Source organism: Triticum aestivum, chromosome 5D (genome assembly GCF_018294505.1).
Source record: "Triticum aestivum cultivar Chinese Spring chromosome 5D, IWGSC CS RefSeq v2.1, whole genome shotgun sequence".
In the NCBI taxonomy this organism is placed as follows: Eukaryota; Viridiplantae; Streptophyta; class Magnoliopsida; order Poales; family Poaceae; genus Triticum; species Triticum aestivum.
This window is the reverse complement of record NC_057808.1, coordinates 517,006,316-517,016,919: the sequence shown is the minus strand read 5'-3', so window position 1 is coordinate 517,016,919 and position 10,604 is coordinate 517,006,316.

Genomic DNA, 10,604 nt, shown 5'->3' with positions numbered 1-10,604 from the left:
GTGCCCTGCTCCACACTAGTTGAAGTCATGGTTCAATAACCTCATCAAGTCTCCACCATCCTCCCACTCAATTCTTTCGAGAGAAACTTTTCCTCGAGAAAGGACCCGTTTCTAGAAACAATCACTTTTGCTTCCAGATCTAAAATAGGAGGTGTACCCAACTGTTTTGGGTATTCTATGAAGATGCATTTATCCGTTTTGGGTTCGAGCTTATCAGCCTGAAACTTTTTCACATAAGTGTTGCAGCCCCAAACTTTTAAGAAACGACGCCTTAGGTTTCTCTAAACCATAGTTCATACGGTGTCGTCTCAACGGAATTGCGTGGTGCCCTATTTAAAGTGAATGCGGTTGTCTCTAATGCCTAATCCATAAACGATAGTGGTAATTCGATAAGACACATCATGGTATGCACCATATCCAATAGGGTGCGGTTATGATGTTCGGACACACCATCACACTATGGTGTTCCAGTCGGTATTAGTTGTGAAATGATTTCCACAACGTCTTAATTGTGTGCCAAACTCGTAACTCAGATATTCATCTCTATGATAATATCATAGACATTTTATCCTCTTGTCACGACGATCTTCAACTTCACTCTGAAATTACTTGAACCTTTCAATAAGTCAGACTTGTGTTTCATTAAGTAAATATTCTCAGCATCTACTCAAATCATCTGTGAAGTAAGAACATAACGATATCCACTGCGTGCCTCAGCACTCATTGTACTGCACACATCAAAATGTATTACTTCCAACAAGTTGCTTTCTTGTTCCATCTTACTGAAAATGAGGCCTTTCAGTCATCTTGCCCATGTGGTATGATTTGCAAGTCTGAAGTGATTCAAAATCAAGTGAGTCCAAACGATCCATCTGTATGGACTTTCTTCATGCATATATACTAATAGACATGGTTCGCATGTCTCAATCTTTTCAAAAACGAGTGAGTCCAAAGATCCATCAACATGGAGCTTCTTCATGTGTTTTATACCAATATGACTCAAGTAGCAGTGCCACAAGTATTTGGTACTATCTTATATCTTTTGGCATGAACATGTGTATCACTACGATCGAGATTCAACAAACCATTCATTTTAAGTGCAAGACCATTGAAGGTATTATTCAAATAGACAGAGTAGCCATTATTCTCCTTAAATGAATAATCGTATTGCGATAAACATAATCCAATCATGTCTATGCTCAACGCAAACACCAAATAACAATTATTTAGGTTTAACACCAATCTCGATGGTAGAGGGAGCATGCGATGCTTGATCACATCAACCTTGAAAACACTTCCAACACATATCGTCATCTCACCTTTAGCTAGTCTCCGTTTATTCCGTAGCCTTTTATTTCGAGTTACCAACACTTAGCAACCGAACCGGTATCTAATACCCTGGTGCTACTAGGAGTACTAGTAAAGTACACATTAATATAATGTATATCCAATATACTTCTGTCGACCTTGCCTGCCTTCTCATCTACCAAGTATCTAGGGTAGTTCTGCTTCAGTGACCGTTCCCCTCATTACAGAAGCACTTAGTCTTGAGTTTGGGTTCAACCTTGGGTTTCTTTACTAGAGCAGCAACTGATTTGCCATTTCATGAAGTATCCCTTCTTTCCCTTGCCCTTCTTGAAACTAGTAGTTTTACTAACCATCAACAATTGATGCTCCTACTTGATTTCTACTTTCGCGGTGTCAAACATCGCGAGTTGCTCAAGGATCATCATGTCTGTCCCTGATATGTTATAGTTCATCATGAAGCTCTAATAGCTTGGTGGCAGTGACTATGGAGAACCATCACTATCTCATCTGGAAGATTAACTCCCACTCGATTCAAGCGATTGTAGTACTTAGACAATCTGAGCACATGCTCAACGATTGAGCTTTTCTCCCTTAGTTTGCGGGCTTAAGAAACTTGTCAGAGGTCTCATACCTCTTGACGTGGGCACTAGTCTGAAATCCCAATTTCAGTCTTTGGAACATCTCATATGTTCTGCGACGTTTCAAAAACGTCTTTGGCGCCTCAATTCTAAACCGTTAGCATTACGCACTGAACTGTCACGTAGTCATCAAAATGTGTATGTCAGATGTTCGCAACATCCACAGATGACGCTCGAGGTTCAGCACACCGAGCGGTGCATTAAGGACATAAGCCTTCTGCGCAGCAACCAGGATAATCCTCAGTTTACGGACCCAGTCCGCATAATTGCTACTGTCAACTTTCAACTAAATTTTCTCTTGGAACATATCTTAAACAGTAGAACTAAAGTGTAAGCTATGACATAATTTGCAAAGACCTTTTGACTATGTTCATGATAATTAAGTTCATCTGATTATTTATCAAACTCCCACTTAGATAGACATCCCTCTAGTCATCTAAGTGATACATGATCCGAGTCAACTAGGCCGTGTCCGATCATCACGTGAGACGGACTAGTCATCATCGGTGAACATCTTCATGTTGATCGTATCTACTATACGACTCATGTTCGACCTTTCGGTCTCTTGTGTTCCGAGGCCATGTTTGTACATGCTAGGCTCGTCAAGTCAACCTAAGTGTTTCGCATGTGTAAATCTGGCTTACACCCATTGTATGCGAACGTTAGAATCTATCACACCCGATCATCACGTGGTGCTTCGAAACAACGAACCTTCGCAACGGTGCATAGTTAGGGGGAACACATCTCTTGAAATTTTAGTGAGGGATCATCTTATTTATGCTACCGTCGTTCTAAGCAAATAAGATATAAACATGACAAACATCACATGCAAATCATAAAGTGACATGATATGGCCAATATCATCTTGAGCCTCTTGATCTCCATCTTCGAGGCGCGGCATGATCACCTTCGTCACCGGCATGACACCATGATCTCCATCATCGTGTCTTCATGAAGTTGTCTCGCCAACTATTACTTCTACTAATATGGTTAGCAATAAAGTAAAGTAATTACATGGCGTTTTTCATTGACACGCAGGTCATACAATAAATTAAGACAACTCCTATGGCTCATGCCGGTTGTCATACTCATCGACATGCAGGTCTTGATTCCTATTACAAGAACATGATCAATCTCATACATCACATATATACAATTCATCACATCCTTTTGGCCATATCACATCACATAGCATACCCTGCAAAAACAAGTTAGACGTCCTCTAATTGTTGTTGCATGTGTTTACGTGGCTGCTATGGGTTTCTAGCAAGAACGTTTCATACCTACGCAAAAGCCACAACGGTGATAGCCAATTGCTATTTACCCTTCATAAGGACCCTCTTCATCGAATCCGCTAGCCACCTTATGCATCAAGTGCATGTCAGTCGGTGGAACCTGTCTCACGTAAGTGTACGTGTAAGGTCGGTCCGGGCCGCTTCATCTCACAATGCCGCCGAATCAAGATAAGACTAGTAACGGCAAGCAAATTGAACAAATCATCGCCCACAACTACTTTGTGTTCTACTCGTGCATAGAATCTACGCATAGACCTAGCTCATGATGCCACTGTTGGGGAACGTAGCAATAATTCAAAAATTTCCTACGTGTCACCAAGATCAATCTAGGAGATGCTAGCAATGAGAGAGAGGGAGTGCATCTTCATACCTTTGAAGATCGCTAAGCGGAAGCGTTACAAGAACGCGGTTGATGGAGTCGTACTCGCGGCGATTCAAATCACGGAAGATCTGATCTAGCGCCAAACGGACGGCGCCTCCGCGTTCAACACACGTACAGCCCGGGGACGTCTCCTCCTTCTTGATCCAGCAAGGGGAGAGGAGAAGTTGAGGGAGAACTCCAGCAGCACGACGGCGTGGTGGCAATGGAGCTCGTGGTTCTCCGGCAGGGCTTCGCCAAGCACTACGGAGGAGGAGGAGATGTATGAGGAGGAAGGGGCTGCGCCAAGGGAAGGGTGTGGCTGCCCTCCCACCCCCTCACTATATATAGGGGGAAGGGGAGAGGGGGCCGGCCCCTCTAGATGGATCTAGAGGAGGAGGCGGCGGCCAGGGGAAACCCTAGATGGGTTTGGGCGCCCCCACCCCCTAGGAAACTTGCCCCCCAAGCCGGGAGGGGCGGCTGCCTTAGGGGTGGCACCCCCACCTCTCCTAGTTACGTGAGAGGGGTTGGGAGGGGCGCACAGCCCCTTAGTGGGCTGGTTTGCCCCTTCCCCTTGGCCCATAAGGCCCCCCAACGCTTGCCGGGGCCTCCGAAACCCCTTTCAGACATGCTGGCCATAGCCTGGTACCCCCGGAACAATTCTGGACTCCAATACCCTTCGTCCAATATACCAATCTTCACCTCCGGACCATTCTGGAGCTCCTCGTCATGTCCGGGATCTCATCCGGGACTCCGAACAACCTTCGGTAACCACATACTATTTCCCATAACAACTCTAGTGTCACCGAACCTTAAGTGTGTAGACCCTACGGGTTCTGGAACCATGCAGACATGACCGGGACACCTCTCCGGCCAATAACCAATAGCAGGATCTGGATACCCATATTGGCTCCCACATGTTCCACGATGATCTCATCGGATGAACCACGATGTCGGGGATTCAATCAATCCCGTATACAATTCCCTTTGTCTATCGGTATGTTACTTTCCCGAGATTCGATCGTCGGTATCCCAATACCTCGTTCATTCTCATTACCGGCAAGTCTCTTTACTTGTTCTGTAACGCATGATCCCGTGGCTAACTCATTAGTCACATTGAGCTCATTATGATGATGCATTACCGAGTGGGCCCAGAGATACCTCTCCGTCATACGGAGTGACAAATCCCAGTCTCGATTCGTGCCAACCCAACAGACACTTTCGGAGATACCTGTAGTGCACCTTTATAGCCACCCAGTTACGTTGTGACGTTTGGTACACCCAAAGCATTCCTACAGTATCCAGGAGTTGCACAATCTCATGGTCTAAGGAAACGATACTTGACATTAGAAAATCTCTTAGCAAACGAACTACACGATCTTGTGCTATGCTTAGGATTGGGTCTTGTCCATCACATCATTCTCCTAATGATGTGATCCCGTTGCCAATGACATCCAATGTCCATGGTCAGGAAACCATAACCATCTATTGATCAACGAGCTAGTCAACTAGAGGCTTACTAGGGACATGTTGTGGTCTATGTATTCACACATGTATTACGGTTTCCAGTTAATACAATTATAGCATGAACAATAGACAATTATCATGAACAAGGAAATATAATAATAACCATTTTATTATTGCCTCTAGGGCATATTTCCAACTAGTATTGCGTCTGATACCAGAGTAGATCACTAGGAAGGTGGCTCGCGAATTACATATCAAGTCAAGCGCGAGGAATATCTTTGGCAACAGGGTGTACAGGAGAGTCAGGTTTCGATCCTGTGGAACTTGTGGGTTATGGGCCCACCATGTGGGTTAAAGACAGAAAGAGTGGTGTCATCTTGCACGGTTATGATAACCATGCAGGTCAGACCATAACCTGTCGGTTATGTCGGCAACAGCGTCGGTACCAAGGGCGGGGGACGAAGAGAACCATTTTCCTGCTCGTTGAACGAGGCAGACCAATAGGCAAGGTTCTCGTCCATCGGTGGTTACCGGAATGTCATCAACAAAAGCAACAAGGTCTTACTGACAGAATTGTACACTGAGGTGTTAACATAAGCAGGGAATTAATAGTGCTTAGATCATAATGATCACGAGAAAGGTTAGACAAAACAATGGAAAGGAAAAGATATTTATCAGATTAACAAAACAATGGAAAGGAAAATGTGTTTAAACACATATTTCAGGGGTATATCCTTCCCAAGGGCAAGCAAAGCATGATATCCATGACGGAATATAACGTAGAAAACCCTTTAGGAAAAGGAAGAGAAATTCCATGCCATTATCCATACAACGGTGTTTGGATAATTGAGCAAGAAACATTTAGCATTGGGCTTCAAATGTTCTTGTTGAAAATCGGAGTACCACAGACAAGCTTCGAGATAGCATTGACATGGTCTTCAAGCAAAGGTCGGACTTTAGATACTCAATGGATTTATCAGGAACAGCTTATAGAATAAGTCTTTCAATTTCCTCTTGGAAGAATGGTTAACATTGCTAAAAGGAAGAACTATAACAATAGGTCCTCCGGTCAAGTGTGCTAGGCATGACATCACCTTACCGGGTCTATAAAGACCACTGTTATAACTCTTGAAAATATGCTCCAACCATCATATCTGACCGAGATTCAGATCTGATTGGTGTCAAGATACCTTAGACTCAGGATGCTTGAGAGGAAAAGGTGTAATACAAATTGACGAGATGACATTGTAAAATTCTCCAGAAATGAACTATGGAAGTGAGTTCCGAAACAAGAGTTCATCAGTAAACCAATGAGAGGATGAGGAGGTGGAGGTGGCTGATGGAAACAGCGGCAATTCATCGAGATTAACAAAAGATTGATTTCCACAATTATGTGAACAAGGAGATAACATTTGTCAGATCAAATGGTATAATGATGTATGCTCGAGGAAAACATACACAATTAAACATTGGTTGAAAGGTGCACCCGAATATGGGCTGGGTTGCACGACCAACGTCGGAATGGTGATTCAATAATCAATAGTCTAAGAATGAACGGTCGGCCATTAACTTCAAAGCAAGAGGGTTGCTAGAAGGGCAGAATCCAAACAGCACCGCTCACTTGTTGGTACCCCGGTTGGAATCAACACGAGGACCCAAGAAAGAATGGTGATGGTGAGAAGTATCACCATACCAAGAATTCTTAAGAGGTGGTGAAATTCCCACGACATTCTTGACATAAAAGGTGAGTAATACTTCAAGGTAGAACATAATATAAACTGGATAGCAAGTTGCATCCATAACAAGAACAAGTTTGTGATGAAAGGAAGGTAAAGATGTTGTCGATGGTAACTCAAATTACCAAGGGACGAGGATGGCACTTACCATCATGAATTAGTTTGATATCCTGGAAGGAATCAAAATGTTGATGATGATCACGACAAATTTTGACGAGAGGCTCCACGAAGATGTAATCGATCGGTGACGAAATCAAGCCAAGGGAATGGTGAAGCAAAAGGCCATTATATACATAGATAAGATGTCATCTCGGGATTTAGAGTTGTCTCTCAAGACAAACAATATGATGGTGAAAGTTCGATGTAAGCTTAGAGCACTGTTGGGATTGTGTCCCGAGGATGAAGGACATAGGTAGAGTGGTCAAGCAGTCAGCCTGACGATGATGATGTAGTCAATCAGCTGGGAATGACACGATCGAGTACAAACTCGTAAGCAATGAAGATTACTAATAGTTGTTGAATCATAGTGCGGACTCGATTCAGTTGTCGGTGTCCTTGAGGGGTTCTAACAACTCATAATCCGTTGGAAAAATGGAATCGGCAAGAATATTAGTTGATGAAGAACTCATAAGAAGTTATGTAGTTCTGTGGTATTCTCGAGATACCAGAGGGTAATACTCGAAGGCAGATTAGAATAGAAACTGAACTAGAGTGTTGACTTGGAATAGCAGATACTTTAATACTGTCATAATAGACGAGGCAATGGAATGGTTTCCTTTCAGATGTATTGAATAAGGTTAGCATGGTCGAAACCATAACTACAAGGGATCCAATTGACTACACCGGAAGAATTATTCGAAGGATTAAATATTCTTGCAAGAAGCTTTCATGATAGGATCTACATCGTGTCCATGGGCATGAACACAAAGTTCAAGGTCGACTCCCACTTCTCCAATGCATAACCTTTCATTTACTTCTCGTTTCGATAATGGCATTAGTGTTGAAACTTTTACCTGGTGAAATACCAGATGAGTATGACCCGTGAAAACTTCCGATTTCACACATATTAAGGAAGGCATAGGTTCAACCCGTCAGGGTATCGTGGAAACATATGCCACAAGTTTCAATAGTAAATACCACCAGCTCGAAAACAGAGCATGGTTGAGAAAACAGACGATACAATTTACCCAAGGCTTTATATATCCGTGGAAAGGCTCACAAGGTTATTTGAATATGAAGGACATTGTTGGATAATAATCCAACAAGAGGTCCGGTGGTCTACAACGGAGCTGATGTGAGTATCGGTACTCTATCAAAGGAAGAAGGAATGCAAGTGAATCGGATTATAGAAACAACTGAGTAACTCAAAGCTTAAATGCAGAGGAATTATGAATTCCAAGACAAGGGATCAGAGGCAATGCTCTGATTAGGGATGGATAAGTCGGGTAGACTTAGGGGTACAATTGATGACAATTTGTTTGGTCGAGATCCAGCTCATGTTTAAAATGATGTATGAGCCGGAAGGGTGAATTCTACGATTCGGTTGAGGATTGTAAGCAACCGCAACATATTGAATCAACAGACTCAAAATGATAATAACAAAGGATGTCAATAAGATTACTGGACTTATGGGATTAACCATAATTCAAGTAAGCAAGAATTTCAAGAGCAAAAGGCTCCTAAAGATTTCGGAAGATCGAATGGTATTTTGAAGACTTTTGTAAAACACAAGAACAACTAGGGATGAGCGATTACTCGACAAGTGCGAGGATTTATCCGTAGGGGTATTCACGTGACAAAGAACTGCAAGTCGGTAGGCACCAAGTATTCTCGGAACAATAGAGAGTATTTGGGGTATCTAGTAATAAGAAGATCATCGGGGGATGATTGTATGAATGACAAATGTAAGTGGTCATCCAGAGGGGTTTATTGATGGAAGGGAATTGCAAAAGCGACGGGCACAAGGCCTCGAGAGAACATCGAAGAGTATCTTTGAAATCTTCTGGGCACTAAGCAATCATCTGGAGTGAGGGGCTCTCCGGGGGGAAGTAGTTACGAGAACCTACAGTCAGAGTTAGTAAAAATCATTTAACCCGAATAGAAGAGAGATCAGAGTCCCAGAGTATAGACGAGGAGTAAAAGATCCTAATACCACCCGATGGTGACGTGGGCCCGTAAGCCACACAGCCATGTTAGTAAAAGTTTTGCATTGTCTAGACTCGACTTCGGCCAAGGAGTATGGAAGGGGGATTCCTACAGGCAGTCGGCTCTGATACCAACTTGTGACGCCCCCGATTCAATCATACACTAATCATGCACGCAAACGTGTACGATCAAGATCAGGGACTCACGGGAAGATATCACAACACAACTCTAAAAACATAAATAAGTCATACAAGCATCATAATACAAGCCAGGGGCCTCCAGGGCTCGAATATAAGTGCTCGATCATAGACGAGTCAGCGGAAGCAACAATATCTGAGTACAGACATAAGTTAAACAAGTTGCCATAAGATGGCTAGCACAAACTGGGATACAGATCGAAAGAGGCACAGGCCTCCTGCCTGGGATCCTCCTAAACTACTCCTGGTCGTCGTCAGCGGCCTGCACGTAGTAGTAGGCACCTCCGGTGTAGTAGGAGTCGTCGTTGATGGTGGCGTCTGGCTCCTGGGCTCCAGCATCTGTTTCCGACAACCAGGTAGAAGGGAAAGGGGGAAAAGAGGGAGAAGAGCAACCGTGAGTACTCATCCAAAGTACTCGCAAGCAAGGAGCTACACTACATATGCATGGGTATATGTATAAAGGGGCATATCGGTGGACTGAACTGCAGAATGCCAGAATAAGAGGGGGATAGCTAATCCTGTCGAAGACTACGCTTCAGGCCACCTCCATCTTGCAGCATGTAGAAGAGAGTAGATGGTAAGTTCACCAAGTAGCATCGCATAGCATAAACCTACCCGGCGATCCTCTCCTCGTTGCCCTGTGTGAGAGCGATCACCGGGTTATATCTGGCACTTGGAAGGGTGTGTTTTATTAAGTATCCGGTTCTAGTTGTCATAAGGTCAAGGTACAACTCCAAGTCATCCTGTTACCGAAGATCACGACTATTCGAATAGATAAACTTCCCTGCAGGGGTGCACCACATTTCCCAACACGCTCGATCCCATTTGGCCGGACACACTTTCCTGGGTCATGCCGGCCTCGGAAGATCAACACGTCACAGCCCCACCTAGGCCCAACAGAGAGGTCAGCACGCCGGTCTAAATCCTAGGGGTCTGGGCCCATCGCCCATTGCACACCTACATGTTGCATACGAGGCCGGAAGCAGACCTAGCCCCCTTAATACAAGCGCGAGCTTACGGTCCAATGCAGTGCGTGCCGCTCAGTCGCTGACGTCAAAAAGAGCTTCGGCTGATACCATGACGCCGAGTGCCCATAACGGTTCCCGCGTAGTTGGTTAGTGTGTATAGGCCAGTGGCCAGACTCAGATCAAATACCAAGATCTCGTTAAGCGTGTTAAGTATCCGCGAACGCCGACCAGGGCCAGGCCCACATCTCTCCTAGGTGGTCTCAACCTACCCTGTCGCTCCGCCACAAAGTAACAGTCGGGGGCCGTCAGGAACCTAGGCCCACCTCTACCGGGATGGAGCCACCTGCCCCTTTAGCCCCCATCTCCGAACAGTATCATAAGTAATGTAACAGTATAAAGTATATAGCATATGCCCGTGATCACCTCCCGAGTGATCACGACCCAGTAGTATAGGATGGCAGACGGACAAGAGTGTAGGGCCACTGATGGAAC